Source organism: Carcharhinus amblyrhynchos, chromosome 5, assembly GCF_965287045.1.
Source record: "Carcharhinus amblyrhynchos chromosome 5, sCarAmb.v2.hapA, whole genome shotgun sequence".
In the NCBI taxonomy this organism is placed as follows: domain Eukaryota; kingdom Metazoa; phylum Chordata; class Chondrichthyes; order Carcharhiniformes; family Carcharhinidae; genus Carcharhinus; species Carcharhinus amblyrhynchos.
In genome coordinates, this window is record NC_137328.1 from 32107884 (window position 1) to 32131715 (window position 23832).

At 42.9% G+C, this 23832-nt stretch overlaps 1 protein-coding gene across 5 annotated transcripts in view; it reads right to left on the reverse strand.

Annotated features, from left to right (window-relative positions):
• Positions 1 to 13171, reverse strand: part of LOC145342941 (methylcytosine dioxygenase TET2-like) — a 159334-nt gene extending 146163 nt beyond the window's left edge. Inside the window, exons 1-3 of one of the 5 annotated variants that reach the window (XM_080188583.1) lie at positions 12760 to 13171; positions 12388 to 12442; positions 11385 to 11467 (exon numbers count right to left, since the gene is read on the reverse strand). The gene's annotated coding sequence lies outside the window, so the exon portion shown is untranslated. Of the gene's footprint in view, positions 1 to 9944; positions 10059 to 11384; positions 11468 to 12387; positions 12459 to 12759 lie in introns of those variants that run through there. The other 4 variants (XM_080188580.1, XM_080188582.1, XM_080188581.1 and 1 more) reach the window with 4 other exon arrangements.
• Positions 13172 to 23832: the final 10661 nt, after the last annotated feature.

Genomic DNA, 23832 nt, shown 5'->3' on the forward strand with positions numbered 1-23832 from the left:
GGTGCAAATCGAGGGCCGAAGGGCCTGTATTGCGCTGTAATGTTCTATGTTCTATTAGGCCCATTGAGCCTGTACCAACCACAATCCCACACATGCCCAATTCCTCTAAGTCCATACATTTACCCTGCTAACCCCCCTGACATGAGAGTCAAATTAGCATGAACAATCAACCTCACCACTCATTTTTGGACTGCAGGAGGAAACTGGAGCACCCAGAGGAAATCCACACAGACATGGGAAGAAAGTGCAAACTCCACACAGACAGTGACCGAGGCTGGAATTGAACATGGGTGCCTGGCGCTGTGAGGCAGCAGTGCTAACCACTGTACCACCGTGCCACCCTTTGTGCCACTGTACAGCAAAAGGTTTGCTAAACCATTGAGATCGCCGATTTAATTGGTTAACAATTTGCCCAATGATGTAAATTTGAGGTTAAAAATTTGTGGGAAGATAAGTTTACGATGAACGGAATCAAATTAGTAAATGCTGCAGTTTTCCAATGTACCAGTCTGAGCAAGTTGGCAAAATGATTTGGTTCACAAAATAAATACATGGATCATAAAATATGCATGAAGAACTGATAGACCATTTTAGAGAGATGAGTTTTGAATGAAGGGTTAAGTTTAATCATTAAACCCTAGGAAGAGGACAGGGAGAGAACATCTCATCACAGTACAAGAAACTTTTACTGCAAATTAACGCATGAAAGGATACGGAGAGAATAGAATTGGACATCAGTAAATTTAGTATAGGGTCCAGTGAAAAATGTGTTCTGATAAAGTCAAATCTGGGCAATGATTTTAGTCCCCTTTAAAAACTATAGGATTAGTTAAGAGGAGTAATGATGGGGACACAAGTGATTAGAGGGATTGATTGAAAAGGGACAAAATGGCTTTTCTCATCCTTGTTAAGACATTATCATCTAGGTTTACTGCAGGTGCAGCAGGTGGTCAGGAAGGCAAATTGGATGCTGGCCTTCATAGCAAGGGGGATTGAATATAAAAGTAGGGAGGTCTTGCTGCAACTGTACAGGGCACTGGTGAGGCCGCAGCTGGAGTACTGTGTGCAGTTTTGGTCGCCACACTTACGCAAGGATATTTTGTCCTTGGAGGGAGTGCAGAGGAGGTTTACTAGGCTGATACCGGAGTTGAGGGGGTTGAACTATGAGGAGAGGCTGAATAAACTAGGCTTGTACTTGTTGGAGTTTAGAAGAATGAGGGGAGATCTCATTGAGACATATAAGATGATGAATGGGATGGATAGGATAGAGGTGGAGAGGCTCTTCCTGCTCAGGAAGGACAGTAGGACTAGAGGGCACAGCCTCAAGATAAAGGGGGGGAGCGGTTTAGAACGGAGTTGAGGAGGAACTTCTTCACTCAAAGGGTGGTGAATCTCTGGAATTCTCTGCCTGTTGAAGTGGTGGAGGCTGCCTCGCTAAATATATTTAAGACGCGGGTTGATCGGTTTTTGATAGGCAAGGGGATTAAGGGTTATGGGGAGAGGGCGGGAAAGTGGAACTGAGCCACGACAGATCATCCATGATCTTATTGAATGGCGGGGCAGGGTCGAAGGGCTAGATGGCCTACTCCTGCTCCTATTTCTTATGTTCTTACGTTTACAAATCATTTCAAACAAAACAAATCCCTTACCGCACATGTTGGCAATTCCAATTTAATTTCTCCTTGGGACAATTGAGTTCTTTTCTGTCACGGGGAATAATGCAGCTTTTATGATATGTACACTGATTATCAGACTTCAGCAAGAGAAAATTCAAATTGCATTTTGATGCTGTTGCATTTTGAGGGTTTGGAAAAGTGCAATCCAGTTAAAATGCTGAGCGACAGAATGCTGGGCATTCAAGTTCCAGACACTTGAAATTCATCTGTGTTTGTGTGATAACCCTGCGGAATTCTGGGGATGTGTGTTGTAAACAAGAGCACGTGCAATGAATCCGGCTTGCTCCCTGATCCAGAGGGCAAATCCCACAGATAATCCCTGTCATTAACATTAATGCCAGCACAATTTGTGAAGGTGGCAGTGAGGTCATATTAATTCTCTCACGGAAAGATCAGAATTATTTCCCTTGTTGCATGTCCGCAATCAATTTAAAATCAGAGGATGGTTACACTGTGGAAGGAGGCCATTTGGTCTGTTGTGTCCATGCTAGCCCTCTGTAAGAACAACTCAACTAATCCCACTCATCAATTTCTTTTCTCTTCAGATGATTATCCAATTTCCTTTTGAATAGGGCAGAGCTCAGGACATCGCTGTGTACTGATTAACAGGGGAGATGATCAATGCAAAAGCAAAATACTGACATACTAAACTCTGCTGTGGAATGTACAGCAAGAATTGTGGGAAGGTTCAGATCGCATTTGAAAACACTCAAAACGGCATTAGGGAAAAACTGTTCTCTGAGGAACAGTGGAATAAGAATAGGCTATTCGGCACTGCCAGCATGTTCAACCATTAGGTTTAATTATGGTTGGACAGAACAGGAGCCACTCCTGCTCTGTCCAAGACTGCAAAAAAACTACAAAGGATCATGAACGAAGCCCAGTCTATCACTCAAGCTAGCCTCAAACTAGTCTACACTCCCCGCTGTGTCACAAAAGCAGCCAGCATAATTAAGGACCCACGCATCCCCTACATACTTTCTTCCACCTTCTTCTGTCAGGAAAAAGATACAGGAGTGAACTTAGAGGCAGAAAACACACCCATTAATAGCCACTCACATGGTATGGTAGCTACACTGGGATAACAAAGAGTAGCCGAGGTCTTGGCTTTATTGGGATGTCACTCTGGTGAGTCATCTTTAAAGTTGGAAGAAATCTCGGCTGTGTCAGAACTTCTTGCAGCAATCACAAAGGAACCTATAATTCAATTCTTATGGAAAATAAATTGGAATTTTCTGCACAAAGGACACAATGGTGCCTAATATCGGGTGAGGACATTGCGAGTAGATTTCCAAGTGTGAGATTACGATGTGTTCTTGGGTTTACTTTGTGCGTGATCAATGCCAAATTTGATCAGGGAATACTTGATGCTGACAGTTGGACACAGCCCAACCAATCCTTAGATTGATGGGCACAAACTCACTTTAAAAATACAAACCTTTAAAACGTCACACTATAGCTACAATCTTGCATAACTAAAACTCCCAGATAAGGTGACAAGCCAACAACCTTATCTATTACTCCTGTTTCTGAACTATTATAGACTCTGTGACGATTGTATTCCTGGCACAGAGATTTGCACAATAGGAACATATATATGGAATTTGGGCAAGAGCTCGTTTCAGTGACATTGAATCCATACCATTTGACCCAACTGGACTATCATAGTATTTATCCCTTAACAAACTTCCTCCCACTGTAATTTCCTCTTCCTGTCATGCCCACCACCCCCCACCATATCCCTCTATTCCTTCCACCCTGATGTGTGCATCAGGGCTCCCCAGAAATTTGCCTGTGGCATCTGCCTTGACCACTCCATGTGGCAGGAAGTTTTACATTCCAGCATTTTGTGTGAGGAACTTAAAATAACTGATATCAGCAAAGAGAAACTAATAGGACAAAAAGCTAGCCAATCCTCTTGATCTGATGGTCTATGTCCTAGGATTCTAAGAGGTAAATGCATTGGTTTTGATCTTTCAAATTTCCTGGATTCTGGAATTGTCCCCATTGATTGGAGCATAGCGAATGTTTCCTGTTCAGGAAAAGGCAGGTGAGAGAAAATAGCGAACTGCCAATGAAGTAACTTGAGAACAGTCACAGAATCCCTACAGCACAGAGGGCATTCGGTCCATCGGGCCTGGCCGACTCTTTGACAGAGCATCTCACCCAGGCCCTTTCCCCCACCCTATCCCCGTAACCCCACACATTTACCTCAGCTAATCCATCTAACCTACACATCATGGGATACTAAGGGGCAATTTAACATGGCCAATCCACCTAACCAGCATATACTTGGGAAAATCCTGGAATCCATTACTAAGGAAGTGGTAATGGCACCTAGAAAATGATTGTATGGCTATGCAGAGCCAAAGTGGTTTTATGAAAGGAAATCGTATTTAAACTATTTATAAGTTTGTATGAAGCTGTATAGATTTCCAAAAGATTCTTGATAAAGTCCCATACAAAGGTGGATACAAAGATGAGGTAAGTGGGGATGAGATATTAACATGGGTAAAAGATTGGTTAAAGGACTGGAAATAGAGCTCAGGAATAAATGAGCCATTTTCAGGTTGACAGGCTGTCACTAGTGGGGTGCGTAAAGCTGGGATGCTGCTGCTTCGGTCATTTACAATCTATAGTAATAACTTGGATGAAAGGGCTAAATGTGTTGCACCCAGGTTTGTTGACAATACAAAGCTAGGTGGGTAAGTAGGCTGTGTGAAGGATAGAAGAAGTCTGCAAAGGATATAATCGGGTTAAATAAATGGGCAAGAAGATAACAAATGGAGTACAATGTGGAAATGTGAAGTTACTCATATAGAAGAATTTAAAAAGGATTAATCTGATGGTGAGAAAGGGTTAAATGCTGGGGCTCACCTGGGTTGGGATATCTTTGTATACAAAATGTGGTAGCTGAGACTTTCTGTCCCCATCTGTGTTGGGTTTTCCCAATTCCCGAGCCACTGGCTGTCAGCAGGATTTTTTTGGTCCTGCCAAAATTTATGAGCTTCTGTGTGGCTCGTCTGCCCCACTCCTGGGAAATCTGTTGACAGGCAACAATTTTGGCATGACCTGTAGACCCCGCTGGAGGGAGGGACTGGAAAATCCCATCCACAACGTGAATGTACACTAAGTAATTTGGAAGGCAAATGGTATTTTGGCCTTTATGCAAGGGATTTGACATTCAACTGCTGTCTGGAGTTTAAAGGAATGAGAGGTGATCTCATTAAAGCATATAAGATTCTGACTGGGCTTTATAGTCTCTGAGAAGCTGTTTCCCCAGACTGGAAATTCTAGAATTAGAGGCACAGTCTCAGAAGAAGACATCTGCCATTTAGGATTGAAATGAGGAAATGTTTCTTCACCTGGAGTTATGAAGCTTTAGAATTCTTTTCAGTATGGGGGTATGGACATTCAATCATTGAGATTCTTGAATATTAAGATGAATCAAAGGATGTAATGATCAAGTGGGAAAGTGAAGTTGAAGTTAAAAACTTGGCCATGATCTTACTGAAGGGTAGAACAGACCCAAGTGGCTGTATGGCCTACTCAGTTTCTATCTCTTCTGTATGAAGAAATGCCTCCTAAATTTTTCATCTGATCGGTTAGTGGCGATCTTAACTTTCATCTTGTCGCAGACTTGCTCATTAAACAAAAGAATCAGCCATAGCTGTGTGCTGGACACATGGATCTCTGTCGTGTATGGTGTCTCTTTCACAAGACTCCATACAGTGGGCATATGAGCCTTTTTAGTCCCTTCCTAAGTAAGCACAAGAAATAGAAGCAGGAGTAGGCCATATAGCCCCTCGAGCCTGCCACACCATTCAATAAGATCATGACTGATCTGATAATGGTTCAGTTCCACTTACCCGCCTGTTCCCCATAACCCTTAACTCCCTTATCTATCAGAATCAAATCACACTGTTAAGCACACCCATGGTTTTGCATGTGCCTCACAATTACAGAAATGCACCAACCTGAGGAAAAAGGACAAGAATGAAGTTATATTGAACAGGGGATACACTAGAAATGACAAAGTCAGGAGGTCAGGTCACATGGTGAATTTTTTTGCCTGATAGGACTGACAAGCAGGATATTCTATTCATACCAGAGATGTTCATTGATTAAAACTGTCAAGAGGTCACATAAGTGAATCTTCTGGCAGACAACGAACAGCAGAGCATGCTTGAACTCCTCCTGCACAGACACAGTTGTACTTCAACACTGATGAAATGCAGACTTTCTGGACTTTGGAAAGCTCAGTTTGGGTTCCTTTAGTGCAGCTGGATTCAGCCAACAGACACTCTGCTCTATAACTTTTACAATAATTAGGCTGTGGCTCTCTGGTTTTATCTTATCTTCCATCACAGCAACCATGCTACCAGACCTTATCTTCCAGTTCTTAAAAATTGAGGATCTTTTTGCCTCATGAGTGAGAAGCTATGTTACTTTAAGTTTTAAACCAACACTCTATTCAGTGAACGCTCTGGTCTTTGCTGAAAGATATTAACATGACTATCTGTTTGGAAAGGAGTTCACTCTTGAAAGTAGTTTACTTGTTTTTTATTGCCTATTGTTTAGAAATTATTCCTATCAAAGCCTCCTCCAAGTGTGGATGGGGGAAAGGTTATCCTGGTCCATCCACACATGGAATCAACAAATGCTAGCCATCCCTATTCTGTCTGTTTACAGTCATCGATTCCCAGAGATATTAACTTATTAACCCTGTTCTTAATTTCCAAATGTTGCTTTCCATAAATGCCACACAGAATTTTTTCCCTCTGTTCATTCATGGGATGTGGGTGTTACTCGGCTAGCATTTATTGCTCTTGAACTGACTGGCTTGCTGGGCCATTGCTGTGGATCTGAAGTCACATATAGGGCAGACCAAGTAAGATTGGCAGATTTCTTTCACATTAGTAAACCAGATGGTTTTTTTATGATTTCATGATCAACATTAAAATTTTACCATAGAAAACCATAGAAAATTACAGCTCAGAAACAGGCCTTTTGGCCCTTCTTGTCTGTGCCGAACCATTTTTTGCCTAGTCCCACTGACCTGCACTTGGACCATATCCCTCTACACCCCTCTCATCCGTGAACCCATCCAGGTTTTTCTTAAATGTTAAAAGTGACCCTGCATTTACCACTTTATCTGGCAGCTCATTCCACACTCCCACCACTCTCTGCGTGAAGAAGCCCCCCCCTAATATTCCCTTTAAACTTTTCTCCTTTCACCCTTAACCCATGCCCTCTGGTTTTTTCTCCCCTAGCCTCAGTGGAAAAAGCCTGCTTGCATTCACTCTATCTAGACCCAACAAAATTTTAATTCTGGATTTTTATTGAATTCAAATTTCACCATCTGCCATGGTGGGTTTCCAACCTGAATCTCTGAATTATTAATCCAGTGACAATATCAGTATACCACTGCCTCCCCATAAGTGATTACAGGCATTTTAAATCCTTAGAATGGTGTGACAAGATGATCAGAGAAAGTATGGGTCATTTTTCCTTTCACCACCTTGGCAGTAACCTGGTGGAGCCATTTGTGCAAATAATGTTTTTAAATACTTCAGTATGTGGCAATGATCATCCTTGAAATACAGCACCAATATTTCACTTCCTGCATTGAAGTGCTGTACTGTCAAAGTATGGCAACACTTACAAAAATTGGCTTCCTGGGTTTTTATTTAATTTTATGTTTTAACAAACAATCAATGACTGTCTTGGCTAAATTGGTATCTCTCTCACTTGTGAGTTCAAGACCCCCTGCGTTGAGAGTTCAAATCCACTGCAGAAATTTGAGCATACAACCCCAGCTGATATTCTCAATGCTGTACTGAAGGAGTGCTGCATTCTCAGGAGAGGTGTTTTGGATGAGGTGTTAAACTGATCCTCAGTCTATCCTCTCAGATCCGATGGCACTATTTTGAAGTAGAGCAGTGGAGCTGGCGTGACTAATCCCTACCCCTCAACTAACATTACTGAAAACAGATTATCTGGCCATGGCCTCATTGCTTCTTGTGGCATCTCACTGTGCATAAATTAGTTTTTCTCTACCTTACAGCTGTGACTACATTTCAAAAATAATTAATTGGCTGTAAAACATTTTGGGATGTCATTGGAAATGCTATTTAAATGAAAGTTATTTTACTCAGTGAACTGAAAATCAAATGGGTTTCATAAAGAATGGACACAGAAGTAAGTGTTTGCCATTTTGCCCCTTGAGCCTGTAATACACATTAAGTGAGATCATGGCTGATCTACAGCATAATTCCAAATACTGCCTTTACTCCATATCCCTTAATACTTTTGTTTAACAAAATACAGTCAATCTCAATTTAAAATTGACAATTGATCTAGCATCTGTGAAGATAGTTCCAAATTCTTACAGCCCCCTTGTATGTAAATATATTTCCTCATTTCACTCCTGAAGTTTTAGACCATGCTCCCTAACCCTACACTCCCCAACCAGAAGACATTGTTTCACTCTATCTACCCTATCAATTTCCCCTTATTATCCTGAAATCGTTTGCTTCACAGAGTTATTGGTAGATGAGTTTTAATATTGCCCTTATTATGTCAAAATTATCCTGATAGCCCATTCAATGCTAAAGAAGTCAGCTTAGCTCAGTTGATAGTCTCTTGCTTCGCTCTTAGGTCTCAGCCAGAATCTCTGCTAATGCTCCAACATATGCTCAGGGAGTGCTGCACTATAATAGGTGCTACATTTCAATTGAGACATTGAAAGATGACCTTGTCTAACCTCTCGAATGGATATAAATAATCCCATGGCCCTGTTTGAAAAAGAGTAGGATACTTGATCTCTGAGTCCTGGGCCAACATTCATCCCTCAAAAGACACCATCAGTAAACAAATTAATTGCCCATTCCTTTTACTTGTCATCTGTAAAGTCTTGCTCTGCTCATCAAAGCAGAAATTCTATACCTGATAACTAGCCAAAATTAAGTCTTTCAGCAATGGAGGTTCAACATTTACCCTGAAACCATCAATTATAGCAGAAAATATCAGCCATTATATTGTTTTACAGTGTACACTAATCCCAGTCTACTTTTAGAAATATCCTCAAGAAGTTGTTGTCACTGGCAATGCTGTCATTTATTGTCCATTGCTGCTCATTAAGCCATTTTGGAAAGCATTCGAGGGTGCACCCTGTTGATGTGGGACTTGAGTAAGCACAAGGAGGGACAGCAAGTTTCCTTTGTTAAAGGACCTTAGTGAATGAATTTACTTGTTATATCTCTTGTTTCAAAATAACAACTAGCAGTTATATAGCATCTTTAAAGCAAGTCCCAAGGTGTTTCACAGGAGTGTTATCAACCAAAATTTGACATCGCGGCACATAAGAAGATATTAGCTCTGTTGAAAGGTCATTGTCCCGAAATACTAACTCTGTTTCTCTCTATACAGATGCTGCCTGACTTGCTAAGTATTCCCTCAGAGAGATTTGAGGACTGGTGACTTTGGTCAATGAAGTAGGTCCATTTAGGTATCTTAAAGAAGGAAGGAGACTTGGAATGGTGAAGAGGTTTAGGGAGGCATGCTTGGAGATTGGGGCCTAGATGGTTTGAGCAGACACTGGCTCATGTTCAAATTTATATGATTATCAAAATCTCATTCATAGACCAGTTACATCCACTGTTTTGCATACAGAATGTACCCTGAAGGATGACTGTGTGAGAGATAGGGGACTTGTGTCTCCCCTACAGTCCAGTTCTCTGTATAACACACTGTACGCTTCTACACAGCTGCTGTGGGATAGTGGCCTAAGAGTTCTCTTGTCAAAACAACTGAAACACCCGTTATTTCCTCAATATTTCAACAGAGTTGACAGTACGTAGCTTTAATATCTATAGACTGCAACAAAAGAGCAGAAAAGTGTCTCTTCACCTGGATGATGTTTGATCATCTGGATCGAACATTCTGTTATTATACCATAACTTACTGAGAAGCTGTTACCTTGACTGTGTGGTAGCAATGCCTGCACATGATTTCTTCCACTACTTTGAGTCATCCTTCATTAACTTTATTTTAAGTGAATTGGATGGTTCAATATTCAGCACTGTGATGCAAGGGAGAGAGTGTGTGACATTTATTTTGTTTTTAAAGCCCTAGCCTTAATATTCTTCAACTTAAAAAAAGCAAGGAATTGTTTATTATAGAGATTTGAGTAAATTTCTTTTGAAAACGTAGTGACAGAAATTGTTCGATGACAGACATTGGCTGGAATTTTCTGGCCGTTCATACCGGAAAGATTTTCTGGTCCTGTCAGCAGCGTGACCCTTGCTGCGGGTTTCCCAGCGCTATATGTGGATTCAATGGGAATTCCATTGACAGCGGCAGAACCAGAGGATCCTGTCGGACAACGGTGCAGTACTCCCGGCCCCTGAGAAAAACATTAAAGGGAAGCCAAAGAATCTCACCCAGTATTTTTCTCATACTTCCTTGTCGTGGTAAGACACCATATTCAAGCAGCTGTTTGTTTATAGCAATTATTGTCCATTTCATTCTCCCTTATTTACCTCCCTAGGGATCTATACAATAATGCAGAGATCCACCACCTCTCCCCACATCCCCACACCCATTCCCCCTAAACTGATGCAGCACCATAGTATTGTTGCACCATTGGAGGTGCTGTTATTCAGAGACCCCTATCTGCCCTCTCACATAGATACGAACATACGAACAAGGGGAAGGAGTCGGCCACTTGGCCCCTCGAGCCTGCTCCATCATTCAATAAGATCATGGCTGATCTGCCTGTAACTTCAACCCCACATTCCTGCCTACCCCCAAGAAGAGTAGGGCAGTTCTCCCTGGTGTCCTAACCAATATTTTGTCACTCAACCAACATCCCAAAACAGAAAGTCTGACCTTTATCTCATTACTGTTTGTAGGAGCTTGCTTCATGCAACTGCTGCATTGACTTATAAACCTCGTGTACCTCATTGATTGTGAATCAAGATATACCAATTGTTTATAAATCCAAGTTTAAAACTTTCCTTTGAAGTGCAAATCGTCCTGGACCTTTAATCAGCAATACCTATGGCCAGATGAGCAGACTCCACTGCCATGGGCTGACATTAACTTTTGTTAAATACATATGATTATCATAATTGCAATTGCCCAATAGAATACAAAGACATTGGTGACTGCTGCTATTGTATTATTTATTATACTACACAGCTCTGCACATATTGTGGTACCATGCCAACATGTGACATTCAGTCAGAAAGCAGAATTTGTTTCAAGGTTTAAATTGTCACCTGCACTATGACCCAAACGGTATACTGCACATACTTGAAAATATCTCAAACCAATGCCTCATTCCCAACCCTCTCACCACCACTCTAGCCATGTTCCCTCAAAGTGTCACTTAGTGTTTGTTATAGCATCTTTTCCTCCACAGAATAGATATGATTTGATTGACTAAGTCTGATTTAAGTTCATTAACAAGAGAAATGTTATGCACCAACTGAAAGGGGGTTGAGTAAAATCTCCTCACATCCTTTCCACACTGCTTTTTATTTGCATAAAATCATACTGGGTTATTTTCCCCTCAGTTCTGCTGATAATGTCAACGAACATTCTCCTCGTGTTTGTTCAGCATACCTGAATCATTTGCTTCATCCTGCCAGCATTCTTCCATCAACACTTACTTTTTTTTTAATGCAAAATTTACAGACTCACCAATTCTGAAACCTGAAGTGAAAGCAGGAGCTGGAGAATACACAATCTAACTACACAGATAACCAGGCTGTTTTATTCATGACCTACAAATATTCAAGGAGGTAATTAAAATGCTAATCCTAATGACTATTTATCCTTCCCAATAAGCTAAATACAACTGATAAGTGATTTGTTTGTATAGGTAGTGGAGGAATTCTGTAGTACTGTTTAACAAAAAAACCTCTCATTCACCGAAATGGACTCCGTTTTGCCCCCACCCATGTTTTCTAATCTGAGATTCATGCAAACACCTTTTATTTTGAAACAGCCCCTTTCTACTTCAAAGAGCTGGCTACCTATTTAGTTTTCAATCCACATAAAGATGTTTGAGGAAGCTGGCAAATGTGGGTTACACCACTGACCAATATCTTAAAGTCCCATTAAAATGAGGCAGAAGAATGATCAGAAAGAAAGCTTTAACAAGTAGTCAGTACTGGACCACGTTCAAGAAATGCCTGCTTGTGAACTGTAAAGCCAGCAGTTATGCTGTGGCTGTGTGTAAGCCCCATTTGGTCCACAGCACAGCTACTGGGAACACAGGGCTCGCTGAATACTGAGACTGCTGAGAGAAAGGAGAACCTGTTTTAAAATCCCCCTTCTCCCTTTAATGGTGCAGCGAGATTGTATTTCATTTCCTTGGCTGCCCCTGACCTTGCAGTCCTTGGGATCGGCGATCCTTTCTTCCCTGCTCTTGCCTTTGTGTCTGCTTGTCAGTCATCAAACAAGCAAATAGAAGCTGACACGCAAAAAGAAACACCAAAGATCTCCAAATAAAAAAAATCAAGCCAGAATACTACAGCTATTTCTCTGTGCCATTTCAATTCCTTCATTTATTTATTTAAGTGTTTCCTGGTACGTGAGAAGAGTGGTTTCACTGCACACATTAGAAATGACAAATTAAAAAAAAACTAAAAGACGCCATTAAAACCCGTGCACACACATCAGGGAGGTGAAAACACAGTACCTGTTCCACGGTACCACTATCCCTTTACTGGGTTCTGATAAAAACACTTCAAAACCTAAAAGAGGAAAAAACTACATAAGGATAAAACTGATCGTGTAAATTCTCCACAGCTTAAAATTCAAAAAGATTTCACAATGAAAGCAGACGGCAGCATTACAAACCTGACTGCACACTTCAAAGATAACAAATCAAGTACTGCACTGGTAATTTTTTTCTTTATTCAAACTAATATCGTCAGCCATGTTGGAGAGGCTTTGGCTAATTTTCTGCAAACCCCCCACCTTTTCTCCTCTTTCATGAGATCATGCAAAGTAAATTTTCACACATGCTTGCTTCAAAGAAAACAGGCAAATTAGAAGCATAAGATCTTACTGGTACATAAAAATAGCTCCAGCCTCCGTATCTCCCTCAGCGTCGCAGAAATCCAGCAAAGTACAATCTGTCTCCTTTCAAACAAATCCTAAAGGGCAGCCATCTTGCTTCCTTCTGCTCCTCTACGAAAGCAGACTAGCTTTCGCATCAATATTCATATGACAGTCTGACATCTATTATCATCACCAATGAAACCCCAATGTTACTCTTCCCCAGCTCAAAGTGTGGACGTGACTAGCATGTGCTCCATCCAGTGAGGGCTCTGTCAGGAAGATCGGTTTGCTTGTTTGGGTAGTTGTAAATCATTTCCCTACCAGGTCCTTAAACACAAAGGACCTATGATTTCTAAATGCACAATAGTGAACATTAGTGAGGTTGGACGGAAACTCTGGACTGGATCATACTAGGCAAGGACTAGCCCCTCCCCCTCTGCTGCTGTGTAACTGAAACCCCTTTCTGACTAGTCAGTCACCCACCCCCCCAAGCCTCTGAGACTGATTTTTAAAAAGAAGTCTCATAGGAAGCTGACTGTTTTCTGAGAAGTTCCTGTTTCTTTCCCAGTGATGTTTTTGTCACTTCCTTTCTTGCATCACATTTACCGTTTCTAGAACTCCTTCTTTAATTTCCAGGGGGACTGTTGTTTGAACTCACTCATGAAAGGCATGTGTCAGTGTTGTGGTAAAACTATATTCAGTGCTAAAGCACAAGAGAGTCAGCAATTTTTTTCCACTCATGTCAAGACCCACCTCCCCCGGTCCTCCCCCCCCCACCCCCACCTCCGCTCCAGCACACATACACACACTGGTTCAACCCACGTGGATCCACTGATTAAATCAAACATGTGCACACATTCCCCAAAGCACCAGGTATTGAGTTTCTGCCAGCAGCATTCCTCCCACTTAACATCTTGAAGATTAAGGCTTCCATTTCTCTGAAAACAGATTTTGTGTTTTAATTTTAAACAGATCAGTGGGTGTATTTCCCTGTTTCAGAGAATGCTGCTTTTGTTATTACATTATTGCCAAACCGTCCTCTTGTTCCTGCCTTTTAAACTGCGCTGTCTTTAACAGAACAGGTGGTTTGCATTGGCTTGATCTGCCTGATCCTAGTCCCTGCCCTAGAGCAGCTTTTAACTCTGCCTGTGCTCCTTCTAGTTACTTACCCGCCCAAGCTTCTAAAGTGACATTTGTTGACTCTGAATGGAGTGCACTACCCCCGCAAGTCAACTGTGGAGAGGGAATGCTTCAAGCAAGATGGAGTTTGTGTCAATGTAGAGTGGGGGATGGGAAATGTTTACTCACTCACTGAAATTCTTCTACTTTTCTCAGACTTTTACATGTTTATCTTATAAGGCCCAAGTCAAACAAGTCAAACAAAATCATTTCCAGAAGGTGCAACTTCAAAAAAACAGACAGGGCTGCTTCATAAAAAACCTTCCATCATCGTGATACTTCATTGACAAGCAGGACTGGGGACAGCGCAGACTCACTACCCAGCACCGTCCACTGAAGGGCATATTCCGAAACAAATGTATAACAGAACTACAATTCCAAACAGGAAAGAACACCAGTCTTTTGATTGAACATTTTGGACACTGAACAGAAATAAAAGTTACAATGTCATTTTAAAAGGATGGGATTTAATGACAAATCACTTCTGACTAGGAATCTATCCATCCATTTCCATATCAGATGATATCAAAGCACAATTTTGGATATACATATCAGCAGTTTATCAGCTGCATTAGAATCTTCCACCATGGATTGCAAATGCTAATTTTCAAATTCATTGAGAGGCGCAAGTTAGCTTCTTGCACTGTGCTGGCCCCCCCAACACCCCTAATACAGCAAGTAGCAGACAAAACCTCACAAAGGCTGCTTTGTTAATTAACTACTGTCCCACACTCCTGCTCCACCACCATCGCACTCTCTCCAGCCACTCAGCACCCTGTCATTTGCTAGTTCAAAAATCAGTGAACTTAATGCAATTCAGATTCAAGTGATGACAGCATCCACCTTTACGTACGTGTTAAAACCCAAATGCAGCTTCTAATGATTTAGTGGCTGCAAAAAAAGCAGGTGCTACTTTTTTCTGGAGGGCGAGCTAAAACAATGGGGTAGTGGCTACAATTATTTACTTTCCATACACTAATGATTTAGTCACAGCGGGAGGTGTGAGAACTCCAGATAATGGCTCAGTTTGTCTACAATAATTAACAGAGCAGAACCGCAAACTGCCTTATTCCTGCAGTAGTGGCATTCAAACACTTCCATTAGGTACATATTTTTATAAGGTTTAACAATTTTTTTGAGGAGTAAACTGTTTTTTCTAACTTTATTGCTCAATCATCCTATTTAGGAATTTTTTTTGGAGGCTATTAGAGTCACCGCATGGCAGAGCCACCCCATGAGAGTTACAGTGTGACAGTGTTAGTGTGACAGCAATACAGTGTGACAGCGTTACAGTGTATACAGAGATACAGCATGACAGAGTTACAATGTGATAGGGTTACAGAGGTCCAGCACGATAAAGGTCACAGCACAACAGAGTTACAATCTGCCCTTGAATCAGCTGGACTGAAATACAGTGTTAGAGTATGGCAGAGTTTCATGGTGACAAATTACATCTTAACAGAGTTATACAGAGGCAGAGATAAAGGGAGAGAGTGAGAGTTATGGTACGACACAGTTACAGTATAGCATTAACAGAGATGCAGCATGATGATCCTGACTGGCATACAGTGTGGCAAGGTTACAGTATGATAGAGACACAGCATAACAGTCTTGACAGAGTTACAGTGTGGCAAATTTACAGCATGACAGAAACACAGTGTGATAGCCTTGACAAGATTACAGTGTGACAACATTATCCAATGATAGAGACACTGCATGACAATCCTGACAGTATTAAAGCATGGCAAAGATAATGTTTGACAGAGAAACAGTGTGGCTGTCTTGACAGAGTTGCAGCACTGACAATGTTACAGTATAACAGGCTACAAGATGAAGACATGTAAAATTGCCGGCTCCAATGCACCCTTCTTCTTCCATTGGGAAAAAGATGCAGAAGTCTGAGGTCATGTGCCAACCGACTCAAAAACAGCTTCTTCCCAGCTGCTATCAAACCTTTGAATGGACTTATCTCCACTAAGTTGATCTTTCTCTATACCCTAGCTATGACTGTAACAATAGATTCTGCACTCTCTCCTTTCCTTCTCTATGAATGGCATGCTTTGTCTGTATAGCGCACAAGAAACAATACTTTTCACTGTATACTAATACATGTGACAGTAATGCATCAAATCAAATCAGACAGAATTATAGCTTCACAGCATGGCAAGGTTACTGTATGACAAAAACACAGTATGACAGTCTTGACAGGGTTGAAGTGTGGAAAACCTATAGTATGACAGTCATAACATTACAGTCCTGACAGAGACAGAGTATGACAATCCCGACGAGTTACAGCATGAGACACAGTATGACAATCTTGACAGGGTTCCAGTATGAGAAAGCTACACTCATGACATGACACAGTGTGACAATCTGACAGAGTTACAGTATGGCAAAGTTACAGTATGGAAGATTGACCCTGCGTTGATATGCGCAATCTTCTTGGAGATCCTCTCCACTTGGATCCGGCAGTTTGCGGTGTCGATAGTAGTCATGATGTGGAGATGCCGGCGTTGGACTGGAGTAAACACAGTAAGAAGTCTGACTTCTTATTGTGTTTACCGCAGTCCAACGCCAGCATCTCCACATCAAAGTTACAGTATGACAGAGTCACAGTATGAAGTCTCACAACACCAGGTTTAAGTCCAGGTTTAACTGGTTGGACTTAAACCTGGTGTTGTGAGACTTCTTACTGTGTTTACCCCAGTCCAACGCCAGCATCTCTACATCAGAGTCACATAATGACAGACTTGACAGAAACACAACATGACAATCTTGACAAAGTTACAGTGTGGCAAATTTACAGCACAACAGAGATACAGCATGATACTCATGACTGAGACACAGCGTGACAGACCTGACAAAGTTATAGCATGGCAAAGTTACAATATAATAGAGCCACAGTGTGATAGCTTGGACAGGGTTACAGCATGGAAATGATCTCAATACCTAGAGCCATCTTTATGGTCAACCACTCTTGGTATTCTTGCAAGTGACGAGCCATCTCATCCTTCAAGTTACCAATATCATCTTCAAGACGGCCAATGGATGCTTTGGAGAGGGTGCAGAAGAGGTTTACCAGGCTGTTGCCTGGTCTGGAGGGTATTAGATATGAGGAGAGCATGGATAAACTCAGTTTGTTCTCACTGGAATGATTGAGGTTGAGGGATGACCTGATAGAGGTTTACAAGGTTATGAGTGGCATGGACAGAGTGGATAGATAGTCTGATGCTCTTTCCTAAGATAGAAAAGTCAAGTACTAGGGGACATAGGTTTAAGGTATGTGGAGAAAAGTTTAGAGAAGATGTGTGAGGCAAGTTTCTTACCTCTAGAGGGCGCTGAATGTCTGGAACACATTGCCCAGGGAGGTGGTGGAAGCAGGTATGATAGCGGCACTTAAGGGGCATCTAGATGAATACATGAATCGGATGGGAATGGAAGGATACAAACTCCATAAGTGCATACAGTTTTAGTTCAGACAAGCATCATGATCAGTGCAGGCTTGGAAGGCCGAAGGGCCTGCTCCTATGCTGTACTGCTCTTTGTTCTTTGTTGTTTATTACAAACATAAGAGGTGTCAGCACTGATCCTTGTGGAACATCGCTTGCCACAGACCTCCAGCTATTAAAATACCCTTCCACAGCTACTCTCTTCTTCCTATGCCCAATAAGAAGTCTCACAACACCAGGTTAAAGTCCGACAGTTTATTTGGTAGCACAAGCCACCAGCTTTCGGAGCGCTTCTCCTTCATCAGGTGAGTGGGATTTCAGTTCACAAACAGGGCATATAAAGACACAAACTCAATTTACAAAATAATGGTTGGAATGCGAGGCTTTACAGGTAATCAAGTCTTAAAGGTACAGAAAATGTGAGTGGAAAAAGGGTTAAGCACAGGTTAAAGAGATGTGTATTGCCTCCAGCCAGGGCAGTTAGTGAGATTTTGCAAACCCAGGCATGTCGTGAGGGTTACAGATAGTGTGAAACGAACCCAAGATCCCGGTTGAGGCCGTCCTCGTGTGTGCAGAACTTGGCCATCAGTCTCTGCTCAGCGACTCTGCGTTGTCGTGTGTCGTGAAGACCACCTTGGAAAATGCTTACCCAAAGATCAGAGGCCAAATGCCTGTGACCGCTGAAGTGTTTCCCAACAGGAACAGAACACTCTTGCCTGATGATTGTCGAGCGGTGTTCATTCATCAGTTGCCATAGCGTCTGCGTGGTTTCCCCAATGTACCATGCCTCGGGACATCCTTTTCTGTAACGTATCAGGTAGACAATGTTGGCCGAGTTGCAAGTGTATTTACTGTGTACCTGATGGATGGTATTCTCATGTCAGATGATGGCATCCATGTCGATGATCCGGCACATCTTGCAGAGGTTGCTGTGGCAGGGTTGTGTGATGTTGTTGTCAGTGTTCTCCTGGAGGCTGGGTAGTTTGCTGTGATGATGTGGGTATGCCGGCGTTGGACTGGCGTAAACACAGTAAAAAGTCTGACAACACCAGGTTTTAGTCCAACCGATTTATTTGATAATAGACTCACAAGCTTTCGGGGTTAGCCCCTTCGTCAGGTGAATGGAGAGTTCTGGCCTCAGACAGAGCATACAAAGCACATCTCTAAACTGTCTGTGCTTTGTATGCTCTGTTTGAGGCCAGAACTCTCCATTCACCTGACGAAGGGGCTAACCCCAAAAGCTTGTGAGTCTATTATCAAATAAATCGGTTGGACTAAAACCTGGTGTTGTCAGACTTTTTACTAGTTTGCTGTGGACAGTGGTCTGTTTGAGGTTGTGTGTTTCTTTGAAGGCAAGAAGTGGGGATGTGGGGATGGCCTTGGCGAGATGTTCATCTTCATCAATGACACATTGAAGGCTTTGGAGAAGGTGTCCAGGGAAGTACTGGATGACAAAGGGTACTCTTTCCACCGTGTCCCGTGTCTGTCTTCTGAGGAGATTGGTGCAGCACATTGGAACTGTAGATCGATGAGTCGAGCGCCATATCCTGTTCTTATGAGGGCATCTTTCAGCGTCTGGAAGTGTCTGTTGCGATCCTCCTCATCTGAGCAGATCTTGTGTATACATAGAACATAGAACATTACAGCGCAGAACAGGCCCTTCGGCCCACGATGTTGCGCCGACCAGTTACAAAACAATGACCCACTAACCTAAACCAATCCCTTTTCGTCCATAAACCTATCCACGGATCTCTTAAACGCCCCCAAACTAGGCGCATTTACAACTGCAGCAGGCAGGGCATTCCAATCCCTCACCACCCTCTGGGTAAAGAACCTACCCCTGACATCCGTCCTATAACTACCCCCCCTTAATTTAAAGCCATAAAGGAGGGGATGACTTCTTTAATGTGTTTAGGGTGGAAGCTGGAGAAGTGGAATATCGTGAAGTAATCCATGGGCTGGTGGTACAGTGAAGTGCTGAGGTGACTGTCCTTGATGGAGATGCATGTGTTCAAGAATACAGACATTACCGGAGAGTAGTCCATGGTGAGTCTGATGGTGGGATGGAACTTGTTGATGTCATCATGTTGTTTCAGTGATTGTTCACCACTAGTCCAAAGGAAGAAAATGTCATCGATGTATGTAGTGTGTAGCATCGATTGAAGGTCCTGTGCGGTGAAAAGATCTTGTTTGAACCTGTGCATGAAGATGTTGGTATATTGAGGTGTGAATTTGATCCCCATGGCTGTTCCGTGTGTCTGGATGAAGAACTGGTTGTTGAACGCGAAGACATTGTGGCCCAGGATGAAGCGGATGAGTTGTAAAATTGCATCTGGAGATTGGCAGCTGTCAGCATTGAATACTGAGGCAGTTGCAACAATGCCATCGTTGTGGGGGATGCTGGTGTAGAGTGCCGAGACGTCCGTTGTGACGAGGAGTGCTCCTGGTTCAACTGCTCCATGTATGCTGAGTTTCGGTAGGAAGTCCGTAGTGTTGCGACAAAAGCTGGGGGTTCTTTGTACAGTGGGTTTCAGGGTGCCCTCGATGTAGCGGGAGAGGTTCTCACACAGAGTCCCATTGCCCGATATGATGGGACAGCCGGGTGTGTTTGCCTTGTGTACCTTCGGGAGGCAGTAGAGACCTCCAACGCGGGGAGTATGTGGGATGAGAGCACCGAGGGTGCTCTGGAGGTTTGGATCAAAGGTCTTGATCAGTCTGTTGAGTTGATGGATATGTTCTTTGGTCGGATCTGCTGGTAACTGTAGTGTTCCTCGTTGTTCGGTTGTCGGTACAGTTCTTTGCAGTAATCCATTCTGTTCAGTATGACGATGGCCCCTCCTTTGTCTGCTGGTCTGATGACAATGTCGCGATTGGTCTTGAGAGCGCAGATAGCACTGCGTTGTGCTTGGGTGATGTTCGGGGCTGTCTTGCGAATGCAGCTGATGAATCTGGCATTGACGCACCTCCCGTCGGCTTGGGCATACATATCAAGACGAGGGCAGCAGCCTTCCGAAGGAGTCCAATTCGACCCTTTCCTCTGATCTTCGGGTAAGCGTTCTCCAAGGCGGCCTTCACGACACACGACAGCGCAGAGTCGCTGAGCAGAGACTGAAAACCAAGTTCTGCAAGCATGAGGACAGCCTGAACCAAGATCTTGGGTTCATGTCACACTATCTGTAACCCTCGCGACTTGCCTGTGCTGGCAAAATCTCATTATTGTCTCCAGCCAGGACAGTTACACATCTCTTTAGCCTGTGCTTAACCCTCTCTCCACTCACATTGTCTGTACCTTTAAGATTTGATTACCTGTAAAGACTCACATTCCAACCATTATTTTGTGAATTGAGTTTGTGCCTTTATATGCCCTGTTTGTGAATAGAACTCCCATTCACCTAATGAAGGAGGAGCACTCCAAAAGTTAGTGGCTTGTGCTACCACATAAACCTGTTGGACTTTAACCTGTGTTGTGAGGCTTCTTACTGTGTTTACCCCAGTCCAACACTGGCATCTCCATGTCATGGCTCCTACGCCCAAGCCAGTTTTGTATCCATCTTGCCAGCTCACCTCTGATCTCATATGACTTACTTTCTGTGTCAACCTGCCATGAGGAACCTTACTGAAGGCTTTACTAAAGTCCATGTATATGACATCCACTGCTCTGCCCTGGTCAGTTTTTCTTGTCACTTCCTCAAGGAACTCAATCAAGTTTGTGAGACATGACCTCCCCTTCACAAAACCATGCTGCCTATCATAATAAGCCCATTCTCTCCCATATGTGAGCACATCCTGTCCTTGAGAATCTTTTCCAATAATTTCCCCACCACTGACGTAAGGCTCACAGGCCTGTAATTTCCTGGATTGTCTCTTCTGCCCTTCTTAAAGAAAGGAAAAATGTTAGTTATTCTCCAATCCTTTGGTAACTCACAAGTGGCTACAGAAAGAGGATACAGAAATTTTGGCCAGTCCTCAGCAATTTCTTCCCTTGCGTCTCTCAGTATTCTGAGAAAGACTCTATCTGGCCCTGGGGGCTTATACATCTTAATGTTTTTCTAAACCTCCGATACCTCCTACATTCTTATCTCAACATGTCCTAGAATGTCAACATCCTTCTTTCTACATTCACCATCCACCACATCCTTCCCCTTTGTGAATACTGATGCAAAGTATTCATTAAGGAGCTCATCTACCTCATCTGGCTCCACACACCCATTCCCTCCACTGTCCTTGAGTGGACCCACCCTTTCCTTAGCTACCCTCTTCCTCCTTATATTTGCATAAAAATATAGTATGACAGACACAGAGTGACAATCTTGACAGAGTTACAGTGTAGAAAGTTACAATATGACAGACACAGCATGGCAAAGACACAGTGTGACAATCTTGACAGAGACACAACGTGACAATCCTGACAGGATTACATCATGACAGTTTTGACAGAGATACAGCGTGACAGTTTTGACAGGGTTACAGTGTGGCAAAGTGACTGTATGACAGAGATGTAGCATGGCAGTCTTGACAGGGTTACAAAGTGGTTGAAACAAAATAAGGCTGAAGCATTCGCAGCAATCTTCAGCCAGAAGTGTTGAGCTTCCTCAGCTAGACTTCCTTCAGTGTTCCCCAGCATCTCAGATGCCAGTCTCCATTCAATTCGATTCACTCCACATGATATCAAGAGATGGTTGGAGGCACTGGATACTGCAAAGGCAATGAGCCCTGATAACATTCCAGCAAAAGACTTGTGCTCCAGAGCATTGCTGTTCCCCTAGCCATGCTCTTCCAGTACAGGTGCAACATTGGCATCTATCCAACAATGAAGAAAATTGCCCAGGCACACCCTGTACATAAAAAGCAGGACAAATCCAACCCGGCCAATTACCGCCCAGTCAGTCTACTTTTCACCATCAGTAAAGTGATGGAAGGGTTCGTAAACAAGCATCACCTGCTCAGCAATAACCTGTTCAGTGACACCCATTTTGGGTTTCACCATGGTCACTTCGCTCCTGCCTTTAGTTCAAACATGGACAAAAGAGCTGAATTCCAGAGGTGAGATGAGAGTAATAGCTATAGAACCATAGAATTACACAGTTAAAGCAGTCGCTCCTGTAGAGGGTTCCAAGTGGTAAAAGTGATTAACATTTTTTATAGTCTTCTCCCCAGTTTTTATCATTATAATAAGTCCTCGGAGGCAGAAGTCCTTTCACCAAAATCCCTTTATTTACAAGTCTGACGATAACATTCACTGCTTTCAGTGAGCAGTCTACACGAGGCATGCCAGAGGAACTGACAGCCCTGGTTAAGAACAAAGCAAGAGGCTTCCTGATTGGCCCATCAATTTGGCCCTTAAGCAGGGAGTTCATATTCTAACAGGCCCACCTCAACTGCTTGATTAAAGTCATTACAACCATGTATGACACCAGCCCCGGTTTTTGAAAGGACAGCCGCTGGGATCCATGGGGAGCCATCTCAGAAGTTCCATGCATAGACGATGTCTCCTGATTTGAAGGACTTGTCAGGCTGATGTCCATTGTGGACCCTTTGCTGGGCTTCTTGTTTTTCTTTGATTTTGCCACCCAGATTTCAAAAGTCAGGCTAAGCCTAGTCTGAAGGTGTCAGCCCATCTTACGTGTGGTTTTGTCCATTGGCACGTTATGCATTGGCCTGCAGAGGGGAAACTCCACCTACAGAAATCCCAAGACAGGAACGTGAGACTCTGCCTCAGAAATGGAGACAGAAGCAGCAGAATTGCAGTCAGAGATCGCTGGAAAAGGTTTTCTTCTGGAGCGGGGGTGGAGTGTACCCTGCTTCTACTCTACCCCATCCAACAGTCTGGTCAGGGCTTCCTCTGAGAGACGAGGTGTGGGCTTCCTGGCTGCCATTCCTTGCAATAGATGTGGAACAAGTGCTGAAGAGCCATTTATATGGAAGTCCCCAGTGATTGCAGTGATTAAACTGTGGTGAGGTGGGTGAATCAGAGGGAACACACTGCGAGCATGGCATGATTCTCGTATGTACAAACATTTTCATAATGAGGTGTAAGATTCATTCAGAAATCCCACCAGTGCTGTCGGCGAGAATCCCTCCCTCTTTGCTTCCAAGCTGACACTCTGCCAAATTCTTATAGGATTCTGCCCAGTATGCCAGTTGCGGTGCAGCAGAGTTATTGTGCGGCAAAGTTGCAGTGCTACAGAGTTGCAACCTTTCAGAGCTACAGCATGGTAGAGTCACAGTATGGTTCTATGATAGATTTACAAAGTTACAGCATGTCAGATTTTCATAAGTCATTACAAGCTGACAGTGTAACATTGTCAAAGGCATGACCAATTAGAGTAGAGTAGAAGCTACAAGTGTAACAGTTGAATACTGCCACAAGTATGAGTGGTCAGTACTGCAGACTGAGCTACACTATAGAGTGACAGTGTGATATTATGACATACAGTTAGGCTCAAAAAAAA